The sequence below is a fragment of the Heterodontus francisci genome, unplaced genomic scaffold (assembly GCF_036365525.1).
Source record: "Heterodontus francisci isolate sHetFra1 unplaced genomic scaffold, sHetFra1.hap1 HAP1_SCAFFOLD_222, whole genome shotgun sequence".
NCBI lineage: Eukaryota > Metazoa > Chordata > Chondrichthyes > Heterodontiformes > Heterodontidae > Heterodontus > Heterodontus francisci.
The window spans coordinates 2,959,958-2,980,854 of NW_027141699.1; the positions used below are offsets into that span (position 1 = coordinate 2,959,958).

At 45.4% G+C, this 20,897-nt stretch overlaps 1 pseudogene; it reads left to right on the forward strand.

Annotated features, from left to right (window-relative positions):
• Nucleotides 1-377: 377 nt before the first annotated feature.
• The window catches only part of LOC137364428 (histone H2A-like), a 29,277-nt pseudogene continuing 8,757 nt past the window's right edge, over nt 378-20,897 (forward strand).

The window sequence follows — 20,897 nt, forward strand, 5'->3', positions numbered from 1 at the left end:
TAAAATATTCATTAATGAACATACCAACATCTTCCACCCTGACACATAGGTTACATTTTTAGGTCTTTGATGGGCCCTACTCTTTCCTCAGTTGCCTCTGACTGCAATGTATTGATGAAACATCTTTGGATTTGTCTTGATTTTGCTTGTCAATATTCTTTCGTGATCTCTGTTTGTTCTTCATCGCTACTCCCAAATAGCTCTAGTCATGTCAAAACACAACTTATCAGAAGGGGAATTTGAACCCACCTCTGCAGAGAGAATTGTGATCTGAATGAACCGTCTCAGACTGCTCGACCATCCTGACTACCCCATGTGTATGTTTAATGCTGACGAAATTATCCATTCATTGTGAAAGTATTTGTGAGATTGTGGAAATGTTTGGAAGATGAAAGACCAGCGGGAAAGCTCGGTCCAAGGCCAAGTCTCGCTCCTCCCGGGCTGGACTACAGTTCCCGGTGGGCCGTGTTCACAGGCTCCTGACAAAGGGAAACTATGCTGAGCGTGTGGGTGCCGGAGCCCAGGTCTATCTGGCTGCTGTGCTCGAGGATCTGACCGCTGAAATCCTCGAGCTGGCCGGTAACGCGGCCCGGGACAACAAGAAGACCCGCATCATCCCCAGACACCTACAGCTGGCCGTCCTCAATGACGAGGAGCTCAACAAGCTGCTGGGAGGGGTGACCATCGCTCAGGGTAGGGTGCTGCCGAATATCCAGGCCGTGTTGCTGCCCAAGAAAACCAGCGCTCCGGGCACCAAAGCCAAATCAATCTGCCAGGATTTTTTCAAATACTCAAAGGCTCTTTTCAGAGCCACCCACAGTATCTGAAAGGGCTGATTACTGTCTGAAGTCTGCTGTACCCACAGCTCTGTCTATCACTCTTCATCTCGAACAACCAGCGTCATCTTCCATTCCTTTCACCATTATGTGTTTAACTAGCTTCTCCTTATAGTCAGTCCAATATCAATGTACTAATTAAATGATCTGTGTCAGTGCTGGCAATTTCCATAGAATCATAGAGAAATTAGGGCACGGAAGGAGCCCATTCAGCCCATCGCGTTTGCTCTGGCCGAAAAAACTAGCCACCCAATCTATTCCCACCTTCCAGCACCTGATCCGTAGACTTGCAGGTTACAGCGCTTCAGGTGCATGTTCAGGGATTTTTAAATGAGTTGAGGGTTTCTGCCTCCACCACCATTCCTGGCAGCGAATTCCAGACACCCACCACCCTCTGGGTAAAAACATTTCCCCTCATGTCCCCTCTAATCCGTCTCCCAATCACCTTAAATCTGTGCCCCCTGGTAACTGACCTCCCCACCAGGGGAAACAGGTCCTTCCTGTCCACTCTGTCTAGGCGCCTCATAATTTTGTACACCTCATTCAAGTCACCCCTCAGACTCCTCTGTTCTAAGGAAAACAACCCGAGCCGCTCCAATATTTGCTCATAGCTGCAACTTTCAAGCCCTGGCAACGTTCTTGTAAATCTCCTCTGTACTCTCTCCACAGCAATTATGTCCTTTCTGTAATGTATGCAAACTGTACCAGAACTGTATGCAACACTCCAGCTGTGGCCTAACCGCCGTTTTATACAGTTCTAGCACTACATCCCTGCTTTTCTATTCTATACCTTGGCCAATAAAGGAAAGCATTCTCTATGCCTTCTTCACCACTCTATCTACCTGTCCTGCCACTTTCAGGGACCTGTGGACATGTACTCCAAAGTCTCTCACTTCTTTTACCCCTCTCAATATCTTCCCGTTTATTGTGTATTCCCTTGCTTTGTTTGCCCTCCCCAAATGCATTCCCTCACACTTCTCCAGATTGAATTCCATTTGCCACTTTTCCGCCCACTCAACCAATCCATTCATCTCATTCTTAAGTCTACAGCTATCCTCCTCACTATCAATTGAACGGCCAATTTTTGTGTCATCAGCAAATTTCCCAATCATACCTCCCAAATTTAATTCCAAATCATTAATATATACCACAAACAGCAAGGGACCCAACACTGAGCCCTGTGGAATGCCACTGAAAGCTGCTTTCCATTCGCAAAAAACATCCGTCGATAACTATCCTTTGTTTCCTGTCACTGAGTCAATTTTGGATCCAACCTGCCACATTCCCCTGTATTCCATGGGCTTTCATTTTACTGACCAGTCTGCCATGTGGGTCCTTACTAAAATCCATGTAAACCACATCCACCACACTATCCTCATCAATGTTCCTTGTTACTTCCTCAAAAAACTCAATCAAGTTAGCGAGACATGACCTTCCCTTAACAAATCCATGCTGACTATCCCTGATTAATCTGTGCCTTTCTAAGTGGCAGTTTATCTTGTCCCTCAGAATTGATTTTAATAATTTACCCACCACCGAGGTCAGACTGACCGGCCTATAATTATTTGGCCAATCCCTCACATCCTTTTTAAATAATAGTACAACGTTCGCAGACCTCCAATCCTCCGGCACCTCCCCCATATCCAGTGAGGATTTTAAGATGATCCTCAGCGCATCCACTATTTACTCCTTGGCTTCCTTTGATAACCTCAGATGCAAACCATCTGGCCCTGGTGATTTATTCATTTTCAAGGATGTCAGACTCTCGAGTACGTCCACTCTCATTATGCTTATCGTATCTAATATTTCACACTCCTCTTCTTTGTCTGCATCATCCCTCTCCTTTGTGAAGGCAGAGACAAAAACTCATTAAGAACCCCACACACATCTTCTGCATCCACTCATACGTTCCCTTGTACATCTCTGATAGGCCGTACCCTTTCCTTAGTTATCCTCTTGCTCTTAATGTACTGATAGAACATCTTTGGGGTTTCCTTCAAGTAGTTGTATCCAGTCTACATCCACCAAGTCACCTCTCAGTTTTGTTAAATTTGCCTTCCCCCAATTTAGAATTTTTACTTCTGTTGTATCTTTGTCCTTTTACATGATTATGCCAAAACTAATTGCAGTATGGTCACTAGGGGTGGTGGTGGCGTAGTGGTCTTGTCAGTGGACTTGTCAGTGGATTCGTAACCCAGACACCTAGGGTATTGCTCAGGGGACGTGGGTTCAAATCCCACCATTGAAATTTAAATCCAAACAATAAATCTGCAATTAAAAAGCAAGTCTAATGATGGCCATGAAACCATTGTTGATGGTTGTAAAAACCCATCTGGTTCACTAATGCCCTTTAGGGAAGGAGATCTGCTGTTCTTGTCTGGCCTGCATGCGACCCCAGACCCACAGCAATGTGGTTGACTCTTACATGCCCTCTGAAATGGCCGAGCGAGCCACTCAGTTGAAACTAAACACTACGAAGTCCATAAAAAGGAATGAAAGCAGACGGACCACCCGGCGTCGACCGAGGCACCAGAAATGACAATGGCAAACCCAGCGCTGTCGACCCTGCAAAGTCCTCCTTAGTAACATCTGGTGGCTTGTGTTAAGTTGGGAGAGCAACAGCCTGACATAGTCATACTCACAGAATCATACCTAACAGGCAATGTCGCAGACACTGCCGTCACCATCCCTGGGTATGTCCTGTCCCACGGGCAGGACAGACTCACCAGAGGTGTCGGTACAGTAGAGAGGGAATTGCCCTGTAAGTCCTCAACATCGACTCTGGACCCCATGAGGTCTCATGGCATCAGATCAAGCAATGGACAAGGAAGCCTCCTGCTGATTACCACCTACTGCCCTCCCTCAGCTGATGAGTCAGTACTCCTCCATGTTGAACAGCATTTGGAGGAAGCACTGAGGGTGGCAAGAGCACAGAATGTCCTCTTGCTGCGGGATTTCAATGTCCATCACCAAGAGTGGCTCGGGAGCATCTCTACTGGCCGAATCCTGAAGGACATATCTGCTAGTGCTGCTTGATGGCAATGTTGATGACACCTTCCATCACTTTAGGCCCCATCAGTCTACTCTCAATCATAAGTAAAATGATGGAAGGTGCCATCAAGCGGCACTTGCTTAGCAATAACCTGCCTCAGTGACACTCAGTTTGGGTTCTGCCAGGGCCACTCAGCTCCTGGCCTCATGACAGCCTTGGTTCAAACATGGACAAAAGAGGTGAGGTGTGAGTGATTGCCTTTGACATCAAGGCAGTATTTGACCGAGTATGGCATCAAGGAGCCCGAGCAAAACTGAGGTCAATGGGAAAACCCTCCACTGGCTGGAGTCATACCTAGCGCAAAGGAAGATGGTTGTGGTTGTTGGAGGTCAATCATCTGAGCTCCAGGACATCACTGCAGGCGCTCCTCAGGGTAATGTCCTCGGCCCAACCATCTTCAGCTGCTTCATCAATGGCCTTCCTTCAATCATAAGGTCAGAAGTGGGGATGTTCGCTGATGATTGCACAATGTTCAGCACCATTCATGACTCCTCAGATACTGAAGCAGTCCGTGTAGAAATGCAGCAAGACATGGACAATATCCAGGCTTGGGCTGATAAGTGGCAAGTAACATTCGGGCCACACAAGTGCCATGACCATCACCAACAAGAGAGAATCGAACTATCTCCCATTGACATTCAATGGCATTACCATTGCTGAATCCCCCACTATCAACATCCTAGGGGCACCATTGACCAGAAGCTGAACTGGAGTAGCCTTATAAATACCGTGGCTACAGGAGCAGGTCAGAGGCTAGGAATCCTGAGGCGAGTAACTCACCTCCTGACTCCCCAAAGCCTGTCCACCATCTACAAGGCACAAGTCAGGAGTGTGTTGGAATAGTCTCCACTTGCCTGGATCGGTGCAGCTCCAACAACACTCAAGAAGCTCAACACCATCCAGGACAAAGCAGCCCACTTGATTGGCACCCCATCTACAAACATTCACTCCCTCCACCACCAACGCACAGTGGCAGCAGTGTGTACCATCTACAAGATGCACTGCAGCAATGCACCAAGGCTCCTTGAACAGCACCTTCCAAACCTGTGACCTCTACCAACTAGACGTACAAGGGCAGAAAATGCATGGGAACACCACCACCTGCAAGTTCCCCACCAGGACACACACCATCCTGACTTGGAACTATATCGCGGATCCTTCACTGTCACTGGGTCAAAATTCTGGAACTCCATTCTGAATAGCACTGTGGGTGCACCTACCCCAAATGGACTGCAGCGGTTCAAGAAGGCAGCTCACCACCACCTTGCCAAGGGCAATTAGGGATGGGTAATAAATGCTGACCTGGCCAGCGACGCCCAAAATCCCATGAATGAATAAAAAAATGCTATCTCCAAAATGGTCACCCACTGCTACTTGCCCAGCTTCATTACTGAAGACTCGCTCTAGAATTGTGCCCCCTCTCATTGGGCGTGTGACGTGCTGGCTATTACAGTTCTCTTGAATGGATTTCAAGAATGTTGTGCCCTCTGTGCCCTTCACACTGTTTCTATCCCAGTTGATATTGGGATAGTTGAAATCCACAACTATTATTTCCCTATAGTTTTGCACTCAGAAATTTGCCAACATATTTGTTCTTCTATCTCTCTCTCACTATTTGGGGGTCTACAGTACACTCCTAGTAGTGTGGCTGCCCCTTTTTTATTTCTGAGCTCCACCCATATGGCCTCATTTGATGATTCATTTAGCATTTAATCCCTCCTCAAAGCTGCATGCCTTCCTTAACTAATAATGCTACACTCCCACCTTTTTTATCCCTATGCCGCATGAAAACTCTATATCCAGAGATGTTGAGCTGCCATTCTTGCCCTCCTGAAGCCAAGTTTCCCTTATTGCAATGATATTGTGTTACCATGTGTGGGCACAATGGCGCAGTGGTTAGCACCACAGCTCCAGGAACCCGGGTTCGATTCTGGGTACTGCCTGTGTGGAGTTTGCAAGTTCTCCCTGTGGGTTTTCGCCGGGTGCTCTTGTTTCCTCCCACAGCCAAAGACTTGCAGGTTGATAGGTAAATTGGCCATTGTAAATTGCACCTAGGGTAAGTAGGTGGTAGGGAATATGGGATTACTGTAGGGTTAGTATAAATGGGTGGTTGTTGGTCAGCACAGACTCAGTGGGCCAAAGGGCCTGTTTCAGTGCTGTATCTCTAAATAAAAATAAAAAGTGTGATGTTACTTTATCAGCGCAGGCTTGGAGGGGCGAATGGCCTGTTCCTGTGCCGTATTGTTCTATGTGTCTATCTGTGCCCTCAGCTCATCAGCTTTATTCACCATATGAATATACATACAAGTATAAAAATTAGAAGCAGGAGTAGGCCATTCGACCCCTAGACCCTGCTTCCCCATTCAATAAGTTCACGGCTGAACTGATTACTCCACATTCCCGCCTACCCCCGATAACCTTTCACCCCTTTGCTGATCAAGAATCGATGTCCCTCTGCCTTAAAAATATTCAAAGTCTCTGCTTCCACCGCCTATTGAGGAAGAGAGTTCCAAAAACTCACCACCCTCTGAGGGAAAAAAATTCTCCTCATCTCTGTCTTAAATGGGTGACCCCTTATTTTTTAACAGTGACCCCTAATTCCAGATTCTCCCACAAGGGGAAACATCCTTTCCACATCCACCTTGTCAAGACTCCTTAGGATCTGATATGTTTCAATCAAGTTGCCTCTTTAAATAAATAAATATCCTTTAACACTGCCAAATTCCTCTGCTGCACACTTTTTAAACTTTGCTTCTTCTGTCTTTCAGAATCATTCGCTAATTTTCTGCCTCCTGTTCCCTGCCCTGAAATTGCCCTGTCTGAAACTCCCGTCAGGTTCCCATCAAGCTGCCAAATTAGTTTAAACAATCCCCAACAGCACCTGCAAGGATATTCATCCCAGTCCTGTTCAGGTGCAGACCGTTCGACTTATATAGGTCCTACCTTCCCCAGAACTGGTCCCAATGCCCCAGCAATCGGAAGCCCTCCTTCCTGCACCATCTCTCCAGCCATGCATTCATCTGGTGTATTCTCCTATTTCTATACTCACTAGCATGTGGCCTTGGGAGTAATTTGGAGATTACTACCTTTGAGGTCCTGCTTGCTAATCTCTTTCCTAACTCCCTAAACTCAGCCTGAAGGATCTCATCCCTCTTTCTTCCTATATCGTTGGTACCAATGTGGACCACGACCTCTGGCTGTGCATCCTTGCCCTCCAGAATGCTCTGTAGCCAGTGATATCCATGATCCTTGCACCAAGGAGGAAACCTGGTTTGCGAGCACTGAAATACCTATCTGTTCCCCTAACTATACAATCCCCTGCCAGTATTGCTCTCTTGTATGTTCTACTCCCTCCCGGCACAGCTGAGCCACCCATGGAGTTCTGGTCATGACTCTCACTGCACTCTCCAGAGGAACCCTCTCTCCCATCAGTACTCAGAACTGAATACCAGTTAGAAAGTGGGATGCCCTCCAGGGACTCCTGCACTACCTGCCTTGACCTTCTTGTCTGTCTGGCAAACTCCCAATCCCTCTCAGCCTGTGCTCTCTTCAGCGCCGAGGTGACAACCTGCTGAAAAGTCCTATCCACGTAGTTCTCTGCCTTGCGGATGCACAACACTGACTCCAGTTGCTGCTCGAGTTCTGAAACCTGGAGCTCACGCTTCTGCAGCTGGTGACACTTCCTGCAGATGTGTTTGTCAAGGACACATGGTGCATCCATGACTTCCCACATACCACAGGAGGCACATTCCACTTGGCCAAGCTGCCCTGCCATTACTTAGCTTTACAAACTAATTGTTGCTCGTGTAATAAGTGTAATAAGTAGAATTATTTACCAGTTACTCACCAATCAGCTTCTTCCCCTGTACCATGGAGGCTGAAAAGGCAGAAAAGAAAAGAAAGACCAAAGAGCACCTCCTTCCCCTAGTCAGTGAAGTCCCTCACACATCAACTCACAGCTTTACACTCTGTCCAAACAGCACTTTCTAATTAGTAATTATTATATATTACACTAACTAAAACATTAGCAACCTTACCGATTACAAGGTAGCTATTTGAGGGTTTTTAAACAAAGAGCTTTTTCCCCTATCCTGATTTCAGGTCCCACTCTGGACACTTGCTTTTGATTCCAGGACACTGAGGGCAGAGTGCTGCCGAATATCCAGGCCGTGTTGCTGCCCAAGAAATCCAGCGCTCAGGGCACTAAAACCAAGTCAATCTGCCAGGATTTTTATCAAATACCCAAAGGCTCTTTTCAGATCCACCCACAGTATCTGAAAGGGCTGATTATTGTCTGAAGTCTGCTGTACCCACACCTCTGTCTATCCCTCTTCATCTAGAACAACCAGCGTCATCTTCCATTCCTTTCACCATCATGTGTTTAACTCGCTTCTCCTTATAGACAGTCAGATATCAATGTAATAATGAAATGATCTGTGTCAGTGCTGGCCATTTCCCTGTCCTGATTTCAGACCCCACTCTGGACACTTGTTTCCCATTCCAGGACCTTCTTGTATTAATATTCAGCACCACCTGTCAGTCAGAAACTTGTCTCAATGAACCGATCCTTTTACTGAACTTCAAACTGCTGCTGTCTATTTCTCGAGGGAAAGAGCTGCTCACTGTGTAAAGATGTGAGGGGAATGTAACCCGGATGCTGGTGAGAAGGTCCCGTCTTCTCAATCAAAAGCCTTTTATTTTACTATAGTGATTCCCAGATTCCCAGCTGGTCTGTTGAGGATTTTGTTTTCAGAGAAATAACTTGTTAAATACAAATCTGATTCCAGCACATCAGTAACAGGACAGAATGGGAACCTTTTAAAAGGATGAAGCAACTATGTCAGTGGCTTCTCACTGTCCCCCTGAAGCCTGTGTGAAGGGGAATTACCAATAGTCTGCAATTTATTACTTCCACACCGAGTTTGAGTTATTTGTCGTGTGAAAGTTTGCTGAACGGAGTCTTTTACTGTCAGTTACGGATAAGAAGTTGACAAAAATTGGCAAAATAAAGCTGTTCATAAAATAGCACCAGCAATTTGAGTCGGTAAAAGCAAAATTGTGTTTTAAAAGTTTATTTAAACCGCTACGGGAAAATAGATTTTTATGTACTTTTCCAGTCGATCACTTCTTTTCCAGAGTGAAATTGGCGGCTTTCACAAATTCAAATATTGTGCCAGGTTGAGAGGTTCAACCAATGATTTGCTGTATTTTGTGCTTCGAGGTTCTCCGATTGGATCATTCATTTTATCTAATGGCCGTGTGGCCGAATGGATAAGGCGTTTAACTTCAGTGTATTCCATGAAGTTATCAGAAGATTGCAGGTTTAAGTCCTGTCGCGGTCATTTTGACCCAAAGGGGTTATGCAGGGCTTTGGGGATCGAGTCGGGGACTGAACAGATTGGAAACCCGACATGGACTTAATGGGGCGAATGGCCTCCTCATGTGCTGTAACTGACTTTATGAGAAGAGGGTGAACAATCAGAAGTGGGCTGGGGTTACAGCGGGCTCAAACTGCAGGAATTCCAGGTCCCTGAATGACTGAGCTGAAACTGATCAGATTCACAAACCCTGTCAGTTTCACTGCAGGAAACACCATCTCGGGGGAAATAACATCACAAATAATTCCATTTGACTAATTATTCAATTATAAAACAATGGGCAGATGTGAAGGTGCGATGTTACTTTTCACTGTGAGGGGAGAATCCGCCATCTGGGTCAATCAGCAAATTTATAACATCGTCTGTACGTTTGGAAAAGAAACGATGAAAACTCTCCCCAAAACCCTGGTGCGGTGGAAAGGCTCAATTCAGAGATTGGAATATAACGAGAGCACAACATAAATCATTAACTGATATTTCCGGCATAAAACACACCCCAGCTCCCGTTCCCATGTCACTGCTGTCCCTATGAGGCGGTGGGTGACTCTGAAAAGAGACTTTGTTTTGTGTTTCTGCAGGAAAACCACAAAGATCCTCCCACCAGTGAAACTCATCTTCCCAGAATCTCCATACCAGATTGAAACAGAAAACACAAAGACAGTGAGAAAGTTCCAGAGAGTTACTGAGCAGTAAAACCAGTTATGGGTGGCACAGTGGCGCAGTGGTTAGCACTGCAACCTCACAGCTCCAGTGACCCGGGTTCAATTCTGGGTACTGCCTGTGTGGAGATTGCAAATTCTCCCTGTGTCTGCGTGGGTTTCCTCCGGGTGCTCCGGTTTCCTCCCACCTGCAAAAGACTTGCAGGTTGATAGGTAAATTGGTGATTGTAAATTGCTCCTAGTGTAGGTTGGAGAATAATGGGGATGTGGTAGAGAATATGGGGTTAGTGTAGGGTTAGTATAAATGGGTGGTTGTTGGTCGGCACAGACCCGGTGAGACGAAGGGCCTGTTTCAGTGCTGTATCTCTAAATAAATAATTAAATAAACCAATTCTGGAGAGATGTTGGTGCATCTTTTTCAGAGAAATTGTGGGTGGCTCTTAAAAGAGCCGTTGTGTTTTGAGTGTTTTCACTACATGGTGGAGTTTTACTTGGAGTTGATGTACTTGGTCACTCACTTTGTCCCTTCTCACATTCCGAGCGCTTTGTTGGGTGGAAATATTTAATCAGGCCGTTTCAGCAGCTCAGAGCCGACATTGAGTTGGAAACCAGAAATGGGAGTACGGGACACAGACAAGGAATTTACGCTGAACCTTTATAAATCTCACTGGTTATAGGCCTCAGCTAGAGCATTGTGTCTAATTCCATGCTCCACACTTTAGCAGGAATGTCAAGGCCTTAGAGAGGGTGCAGAGGAGATTTACTAGAATGTATCAGAGATGCAGGAATTCAGCTAATGTGGAAAGAATAGGGGTCTGGGGTGTGTGAAGCTGGGGTCCTTGTTCTTAGAGCAGAGATGTTAATGGGTCAGTTAATAGTTGTGTTCAACATTGTGAAGAGTTTTTATAAGAATAAAGAAGTTTGACTGCAATTAGACAGAGCCTTGGTGAGATCACACCTGGAGCACTGTGTACAGTTTTGGTCCCCTTATCTAAGGAAGGATATACTTGCCTTAAATGAAGTGTATCAAAGTGTCACTCGATTGCTTCCTGGGAAGAGGGGATTGTCATATGAGAAGAGATTGAGTCGACGAGGCCGATATTCCTCAGAATTTAGAAGAGTGAGAGGTAATCTTACTGGCACCTAAACATCTTAAGGGATTTAACAGGGTAAATGCTGGGAGGATGTTTCCTCTGGCTGGGGAATCTAGAACTAGGGATCACAGTCTCAGTATAAATGGCTCCATCATTTAGGACTGAGAAGAGGAGAATTTGTTTTCACTCAAAGCATTGTGAATCTTTGGAATTCTCTACGCACAGTGGTTAACACCGCAGCCTCACAGCTCCAGTGACCTCGGTTCCGTTCTAGGTATTGCCTGTGCGGAGTTTGCAAGTTCTCCCTGTGACCGCGTGGGTTTCCTCCGGGTGCTCCGGTTTCCTCCCACCTGCAAAAGACTTGCAGGTTGATAGGTAAATTGGTGATTGTAAATTGCTCCTAGTGTAGGTCGGAGAATAGTGGGGATGTGGTAGAGAATATGGGGTTAGTGTAGGGTTAGTATAAATGGGTGGTTGTTGGTCGGCACAGACCCGGTGAGACGAAGGGCCTGTTTCAGTGCTGTATCTCTAAATAAATAATTAAATAAACCAATTCTGGAGAGATGTTGGTGCATCTTTTTCAGAGAAATTGTGGGTGGCTCTTAAAAGAGCCGTTGTGTTTTGAGTGTTTTCACTACATGGTGGAGTTTTACTTGGAGTTGATGTACTTGGTCACTCACTTTGTCCCTTCTCACATTCCGAGCGCTTTGTTGGGTGGAAATATTTATTCAGGCAGTTTCAACAGCTCAGAGCCGACATTGAGTTGGAAACCAGAAATGGGAGTACGGGACACAGACAAGGAATTTACGCTGAACCTTTATAAATCTCACTGGTTATAGGCCTCAGCTAGAGCATTGTGTCTAATTCAATGCTCCACACTTTAGCAGGAATGTCAAGGCCTTAGAGAGGGTGCAGAGGAGATTTAGTGGAATGTATCAGAGATGCAGGAATTCAGCTAATGTGGAAAGAATAGGGGTCTGGGGTGTGTGAAGCTGGGGTCCTTGTTCTTAGAGCAGAGATGTTAATGGGTCAGTTAATAGTTGTGTTCAACATTGTGAAGAGTTTTTATAAGAATAAAGAAGTTTGACTGCAATTAGACAGAGCCTTGGTGAGATCACACCTGGAGCACTGTGTACAGTTTTGGTCCCCTTATCTAAGGAAGGATATACTTGCCTTAAAGGAAGTGTATCAAAGTGTCACTCGATTGCTTCCTGGGAAGAGGGGATTGTCCTATGAGAAGAGATTGAGTCGACGAGGCCGATATTCCTCAGAATTTAGAAGAGTGAGAGGTAATCTTACTGGCACCTAAACATCTTAAGGTATTTAACAGGGTAAATGCTGGGAGGATGTTTCCTCTGGCTGGGGAATCTAGAACTAGGGATCACAGTCTCAGTATAAATGGCTCCATCATTTAGGACTGAGAAGAGGAGAATTTGTTTTCACTCAAAGCATTGTGAATCTTTGGAATTCTCTACGCACAGTGGTTAACACCGCAGCCTCACAGCTCCAGTGACCTCGGTTCCGTTCTAGGTATTGCCTGTGCGGAGTTTGCAAGTTCTCCCTGTGACCGCGTGGGTTTCCGCCGGGTGCTCCAGTTTCCTCCCACAGCCAAAGACTTGCAGGTTGATAGGTAAATTGGCCATTGTAAATTGCCCCTAGTGTAGATAGGTGGTAGGAGAATGGTGGGAATAAGGTAGGGAATATGGGATGAATGTAGGATTAGTATAAATGGGTGGTTGTTGGTCGGCACAGACTCGGTGGGCCGAAGGGCCTGTTTCAGTGCTGTATCTCTCTATGACTCTCGAGCTGTGGATGCTCAATCATTGGGTATATCAAAGAGAGAGATCGATAGGTTTTTGGATACTCAGGGAATCAAGGGATCTGTGCTAGTGTGGTAAGATGGAGTTGATGCAGGAGATCAGCTGTGATCTTATTGAATGGCAGAGAAATACTGCTCACACTGGAAACCTGAATAATAACAGAAGATTCTGGAAACACTCAGCAGTTCCAGCAGTATCTGTGGAGAGAGGAAGGTAGGAGCAATGTTTCAGGTCTATAGAAGGGTCACAGAACTGGACCAGTAACCCGAGCTTCTCTTCTCCACAGTTGTTTCCGGACTGACTGAGTGTTTTCAGCATTTTAGGCTTTTTCTTTCTGTATTTCGTCCTTTTCCCATTTGACTATTTGCTGTGAAACTTTCAGCGTTGTGCTCAGTTCTTTGTGTCGTTGTGTTTTCTTTATTTGAAGTAATGTAAATAGTATCCTGAAATGAATTTGCCAAATGGTTGGGCAAATTGTTACAACCAGTTTTTGAGCAAGTTCTCCACATACACGGTGAAGGATTCCTTCACATTTGTGAAGACCATACAGGACTTGCATATCGATAGCAATGCCGTGTCCAGATGTTCATTTGACATTGCTCGCCCATTCACCAATGTACCACTTAAGGAAGCCATAGATATTTGCACTGCAGCGCTATATCATGGCAATCTGGACTCGTCACCATTGTTTATTTATTTATTTAGAGATACAGCACTGAAACAGGCCCTTCGGCCCACAGAGTCTGTGCCGACCATCAGCCACCCATTTATACTAATCCTACACTAATCCCATATTCCTACCACATCCCCACCTGTACCTATATTCCCCTACCACCTACCTATACTAGGGGCAATTTATAATGGCCAATTTACTTACCAACCTGCAAGTCTTTGGTTGTGGGAGGAAACCAGAGCACCTGGCGAAAACCACAGGGTCACAGGGAGAACTTGCAAAGTCCGCACAGGCAGTACCAAGAGTCGAACCCAGGTTGCTGGAGATGTGAGGCTGCAGTGCTAACCACTGCGCCAGTGAATCAGTATTCATTGAACTTATGAACTCGGCAACTTGCACAGTTGAGTTCAGTTTTATTGACACCATGGGATCCCCTCGAGGCCCAGCTCTCACAAACATCTTTGTTGGATTCCATGACAAACCTGTTTTTAAGGGAATGACACCTAACCTCATACCTCTTGCATATTTCCGATATGCAGATGATACGTTTGCTATATTTGAATCCGCAGCTGCATGAAATAATTTCCTTGCACGTCTTCATGGGCTCCATCCAACACTCAAATTCACCTGTGGAATGGAGCAGTCAAATGAGCTCCCTTTCCTTGATGTACTAGTTGAGAATTCTGCTAAGGGGTTTTCTACCACGGTCTGCCACAAACCTACCTTCACTGGTCAATACACGCGTTGGGATTCTTACAGTTCCACGCGCTAGAAGATTGGTCTTATCGGCAACCTCATAAATAGGGCTGAGCCGTTTGCTCACCATGCAAGCTTGATGCTGAAATAGGGCGAATCAAAGAATCCTGCATTACAATGGCTACACTGATCAGATCATTTCTATCTGTATATCGCACAAACTTATAAATGGGCTGAAGGACGTCAGTTTGAGCCCTGAAAAGTGCCCAGTCTCCTCAAATTACCCTGGAAAGGTAATATATCCCCAGTATTTCAGTAACAGGTGAAGCTCGCTGTTTCCTGCTGTTACTATGCAGGAGCAACAAGTGTGGTGTTCGCCACTAACAGGATGCTGCTGTCAAGCAAAAGAGACGTCCTGCCTATCACACAAATAAGTAACGTGATATATGAATTTCAATACCAGTGTGATGCTAGGTTTCTAGACCGTACATCCCAAAACTGGCGGATTGTATCAAATAAAATGTCCCTTCCGCTGTTCGCAATGGGCCCTACCCAACCAACCCGTGCTTGCAAAACTCAAAACACAGTATCCAACATGAGATGTGATTCCACAATAGGACAACATTTGCTAAATAATTCTCAGTGTGCTAAGAATCACACTGACAACCGATTTATGACTGTCAGTACGGCTCACAGTATGGTGCACTGGTGTGTACTGTAAGGTACATATATTAATACACAGGGCCCTGTTCTTTGCAGACAGAAAGAACATGCACACATATTGTGCCAATTTCAGCTAAACAAAATAAGTGACAGCCATTCACTGGCTCATTCCTCAGGGCAATGCCCTGACCAATCAGAGTCAAGCTGCCTGGTTTAAAATTCAAACAAAGCTGGGCAGTTACCATAAACTGGTGCATTCTGAATGGCAATGCCTCGACCAATCAGAGTTTACTTGCCAACCAATCAGCACTCTCTTCTCATCCAGAAGAAAGTTGTTGTTTTCCTTTAAATTGGTATTCTTGTGGATTGCCCTGCTGGGTGCTAGACGAAAACAACTGGCTACCAAAGTTTGGACAACATGTCACTATTTTCACGAAATGAATACTTTTATTTTCAATATAAAAATATAAAGCAAATTGAGTGTAACATTTACAGACAAATTCTATTACCTCACATTGCCTGATTCTTTCACACTGACAGACTATGTGAACTACTGCCCCGATTTTGCAGTTCTCACTTCCAGTTAGCAAATGTCAGCAATCTGTGATACAGTGCAGTTTACAGACCAGACCATCAATCACAACATGCAATAATTGTTCAGCTTCTGTTGGACTGGTGGGATTTAGAAATGCCAGGAATTGAGATGAGCTGTTATTGTATTTAATTATTTGTTTCATGGGATGTGGACGTCGCCAGCCAGGCCAACATTTATTGTCCATCCCTAATTGCCCATGAGAAGGTGGTGCTGAGCTTCCTTCTTGAACCACTGCAGTCCATGTGGGGTAGGTACACCCACAGTGCCATTAGGAAGGGAGTTCCAGGATTTTTACCCAGCGACAGTGAAGGAATGGCGATATAGTTCCAAGTCAGGATGATGTGCAGCTTGGAGGAGAACTTTCAGGTGGTGGTGTTCCCATGCATCTGCTGTCCTTCTCCTTCTTGGCAGTAGAGGATGCAGGTTTGGAAGGTGCTGCCTGAGTAGCCTTGGTGCATTGTTGCAGTGCATCTTGTAGATGGTACACACTGCTGCCACTGTACGTCAGTGGTGGAGGGAGTGAATGTTGTGGACGGGGTGCCAATCAAGCATGTTGCTTTGTCCTGGATGGTGTCGAGCTTCTTGAGTGTTGTTGGAGCTGCACCCATCCGGGCAAGTGGATAGTATTCCATCACACTCCAGACTTGTGCCTTGTAAATGGTGGACAGGCTTTGGGGAGTCAGGAGGTGAGTTACTCACCGCATGATTCCTACCCTCTGACCAGCTCATGTAGTCACACTATTTATAAGGCTACTCCAGTTCAGTTTCTGGTCAATGGGAACGCCCAGGAAGTTGCTCGTGGGGGATTCAGTGATCGTAATGCTGTTGAATGTCAATGGGAGATGGTTAGATTCTCTCTTGTTGGAGATGGTCATTGCCTGGTACTTGTGTGGCATGAATGTTACTTGCCACTTATCAGCCCAAGCCTGGATATTGTCCAAGTCTTGCTGCAGTTCTACACGGACTGCTTCAGTATCTGAGGAGTCGCGAATGGTGCTGAATTTTTCAATCATCAGCGAACATCCCCAGTTCTGACCTCATGATTGAAGGAAGGTCACTGATGAAGTAGTGAAGAAGGTTGAGCCGTGAGCCGAGGATAATACCCTGAGGAACTCCAGCAGTAATGTCCTGGAGCTGAGATGATTGACCTCCAACAATCACAACCATTTTCCTTTGTGCTTGGTATGATTCCAACCAGTGGAGAGTTTTCCTCTTGATTCCCATTGACTCCAGTTTTGCTCTGGCTCCTTGATGCCATACTCAGTCAAATGCTACCTTGATGTCAAGGGCAGACACTCTCACCTCACCTCTTGAGTTCAGCTCTTTTGTCCTTGTTTGAACCAAGGCTGTAATGACGTCAGGAGCTGAATGACCCTGGCAGAACCCAACTGCGTGTCACTGAGCAGGTTATTGTTAAGCAAGTGCTGCTTGATATCGCTGTCGATGACATCTTCCATCACTATACTGATGATTGAGAGTAGACTGATGCGGCAGCAATTGGCTGGGTTGGATTTGTCCTGCTGTTTGTGTACAAGACATACCTGGGCAATTTTCCACTTTGCCGAGTAGATGCCAGTGTTGTAGCTGTACTGGAACAGCTTGGCTAGAGGTGCAGCAAGTTCTGGAGCACAGGTCTTCAGTACCATTGCCGGAATATTGCCAGGGCCCGTAGCCGTTGCTGTATCCAATGCCTTCATTCGTTTCTTGATATCACCCGGAGTGAACAGAATTGGCTGAAGACTGTCATCTGTGATGCTGGGGACTTCAGAAGGAGGCCGAGATGGATAATCCACTCGGCACTTCTGGTTGAAGATTGTTGCAAATTCTTCATCCTTGTCTTTTGCACTGATGTGCTGGGCTCCCCCATCATTGAGGTTGGGGATATTTGTGGAGCCACCTCCTCCTGTTGGTTGTTTAATTGTCCACCACCATTCATCATTGGATGTGCCAGGGTGTAGATCTGATCCGTTGGTTGTGGGATCACTTAGCCCTGTCTATTACATGCTGCTTCTGCTGTTTGGCATGAAAGTCGTCCTGTGTTGTAGCTTCATCAGCCTGACGCCTCATTTCAAGGTATGCCTGGTGCTACTCCTGGCATGCCCTCCTGCACTCTTCATTGAATTAGGGTTGATCCCCAGCTTGTTGGTAATGTTAGAGTGGGGGAATATGCCGGGCCATGAGGTGACAGATTGTTGTTGAGTACAATTCTGCCGCTGCTAATGGTCCACAGCACCTCATGGATGCCCAGCTACGCATTGCTAGATCTGTTCAAAATCTATCCCATTTAGCACAGTGGTAGTGGCACACAACACAATGCAGGGTATCCTCAATGTGAAGACGGGACTTCATCTCCACAAGGAGTGTGCAGTGGTCACTCCTACCAATACTGTCATGGACAGATGCATCTGCGGCAGGCAGATTGGTGAGGATGAGGTCAAGTATGTTTTTCCCTCTTGTTAGTTCCCTCACCACCTACTGCAGACCCAATCGAGCAGCTATGTCCTTTCAGACTCTGCCAGCATGGTCAGTAGTGGTGCTACCGAGCCACTCATGGTGATGGACATTGACATCCCCCAGCCAGACTACATTCTGCGCCCTGTTCCACCTCAGTGCTCCCTCCAAGTGGTGATCAACATAGAGGAGTACTGGCTCATCAGCTGAGGGGCGGGGAGATGGGGGTGGTTGGGAAGGGGTGGTAGGTGGTAATCAGCAGGAGGTTTCCTTGCCCATGTTTGACCTGATGCCATGAGTTAGCCCAAACATTAGTTACACCGTTATGCCAAATCAGTCGGTCTGTTGCCCTGTACATGTCAGTGAGAATCATTCTCAGCGCTCAGAACTCCCAGAAAAAGTAAAGTGGAAAAATGTCATTTCATAACCCAAAGGCTCTTTTCAGAACCACCCACAGTCTCTGTGAAAGGATTAGTTACTGTCAGGAGGGAGTCAGAGATGGAGTTATTGTAACAGTGGATTGATCAGTTTCACATCTGATGAAAGGTCACTGACCTGAAACGTTAACTCTGCTTCTCTCTATACAGATGCTGCCAGACCTGCTGAGTATTTCCAGCATTTCTTGTTTTCATTATCGCACATAGTTCCCTTTTCAAAGTTACAGAATTAACCACAATAATGTACTCTGAGATTCAAGTTAAATATCAGCCCAATATTTACACACGTTATGAGTTTATAAGTTTCAGTATTAATTCCCATAGTGCATCCTGACATATACATTAGATATAACATAACAGAAGAAATAGGAGCAGGAGTAGGCCATTCGGCCCCTCAAGCCTGCCCTGCCATTCAGTAAGATCAGGGCTGATCTGCCCTAGACCTCAATTCCTCTTTCATGCCAGCTCTTCATAGCCCTCAACTCTCCAATATTTCAAAAATCTATCTACTTCCTCTTTAAATACTTTCAATGATCTCGTCTCCACACCTGTCTGGGGTAGATAATTCCAGACATTCACTACCCTTTGAGAGAAGAAATTCCTTTGCATCTCAGTTTTAAATGAGTGTCCCCTTGTTCTGTAACTATGTCGCCTAGTTTGAGATTCCCCCACTAGTGGAAACATCTTCTCAACATCGACCCTGTTAATAAAAACAAGAAATGCTGGAAATACTCAGCAGGTCTGGCAGCATCTGTGAAGATAGAAGCAGAGTTAATGTTTCAGGTCAGAGACCCTTCTTTACCCTGTTAAGCACCCTCAGAATCTTGTTCGTTTCAAAAAGATCACCCCTCATTCTTCTGAACTCGAATGAATAACCTGTTTAGCCATTCTTGATAAGTCAGCCCCTTGATCTCAGGAATCAGCTGAGTGAATCTCTTTTGAACTCCTCCAATGCCAGTACATCCTTTCTTTAGTCTAAATCTCAAGTGCGTCATCAGATTGAGAGAATCTGAAAGATAGCATAACCTAAGATACAAACTGAGATTTCAGTTTAAAACTCCCCCGGAGTGTGAAACGAAAAGATACAATAGCAATTTAATTTGCATAGACGTGCGTTGGATCACATTCCAGCCCTCATACAGTATCAGACTGGAAGATACTGTAGCAATTCCATTAGTGCAGACTCAGCTCTACATTACAGAGCAGGGAACATATTTAAACAACCGGGAACACTTTTACACAAGATGGATCATATTTACACAACTAAGAAGAGCTTTACCCAACAGGGAACCATTTTACACAATAACAGAGAACATCTTTACACAAAAGCGAATATAGTTACACAACAGGGAACATATTACACAGCAGGAAAAATATTTTAAAAACACAGGGGACATCTTTACACAATAGAGAACACGATTACATAAATCATCGGTCTCTCGCTGTCTCTGCCTGGTTTTCTGTGAGTCTTTCTCTGTCTGTTCCTTTCTGGGTCCTGATAATCTCTTCCTGGTTTTCTGTGTGTCTTTCTCTGCCTGCCTCATTGTCGGTGCAGTTACTCAGTGTCCTTGTGTCATTACGCAATGAGGGTGAGTCCGTCAGCACGTGTGTTGCTGAGTCTGGGATTCTTGAGCATTCAGACGACAATCCTATTTTGATAAAAACATTGGGGAAATGAACATATTTCACTAACAGGCAGCAAAAATTTAAATAAGTGGTTAGCAGAGTGGCGCAGCGGAAGCGTGCTGGGCCCATAACCCAGAGATCAATAGATCGAAACCATTCTCTGCTATTTATGTTCGTAGTAACACAAACAGTTCACTTTCGAAACATCAAGTGTTTACCCATCATAACAAAATGCTTCCTAAGTCACTCTTTTGCAATCAGCTTTTATCTTCCAGTGAACACATCAATCAGTAACAACTCACTTTTGCTCACACGAACACAAGCTGCACAAACTGCAAACATGGACCAGCCGAGTCTCGCCCATTTTGTCAACCCCTTCCTGCAGCGCCTCCTCTCCACCACCAGATGGTGATGTTGGCCACAATAAAACCAGGGCAAATGGTCACAGTGAGGGGACGGTCAGTAACAGAAAATAAAACAGTAACAGGGAAAACCTTTACACAGCAACAGGGGACATCTTTACACAACAGAAAACATATTTACACACCAGGAAATACCTTCAGATAACAGGGATAACACAATCATACAAATGCCTTGTTTCTCCATCTCAGTCTCGTTGTCTATATCTCTCTCTGTCCCTCACTTTTGCTTCCTCACAGTCTATTGGTTTTCTGTGTGTTATTCTCTCTGTTCCGTTGTCGATGGTGTTACTCAGCGTCCTTGTAACATTGTGTAGCCATGTTGAGCCTCCCAACACCTGTGTTGCTGTAAATAAAAACAGAAAATGCTGGAAATGCTCAGGAGGTCTGGCAGCATCTGTGCAGAGAGAAACAGTTAACAGTTCAGATCTGTTTCCTTAGCTCACATTAACTTTGTTTCTTTATCCACAGATGCTGCCAGACCTGCTGAGCATTTCA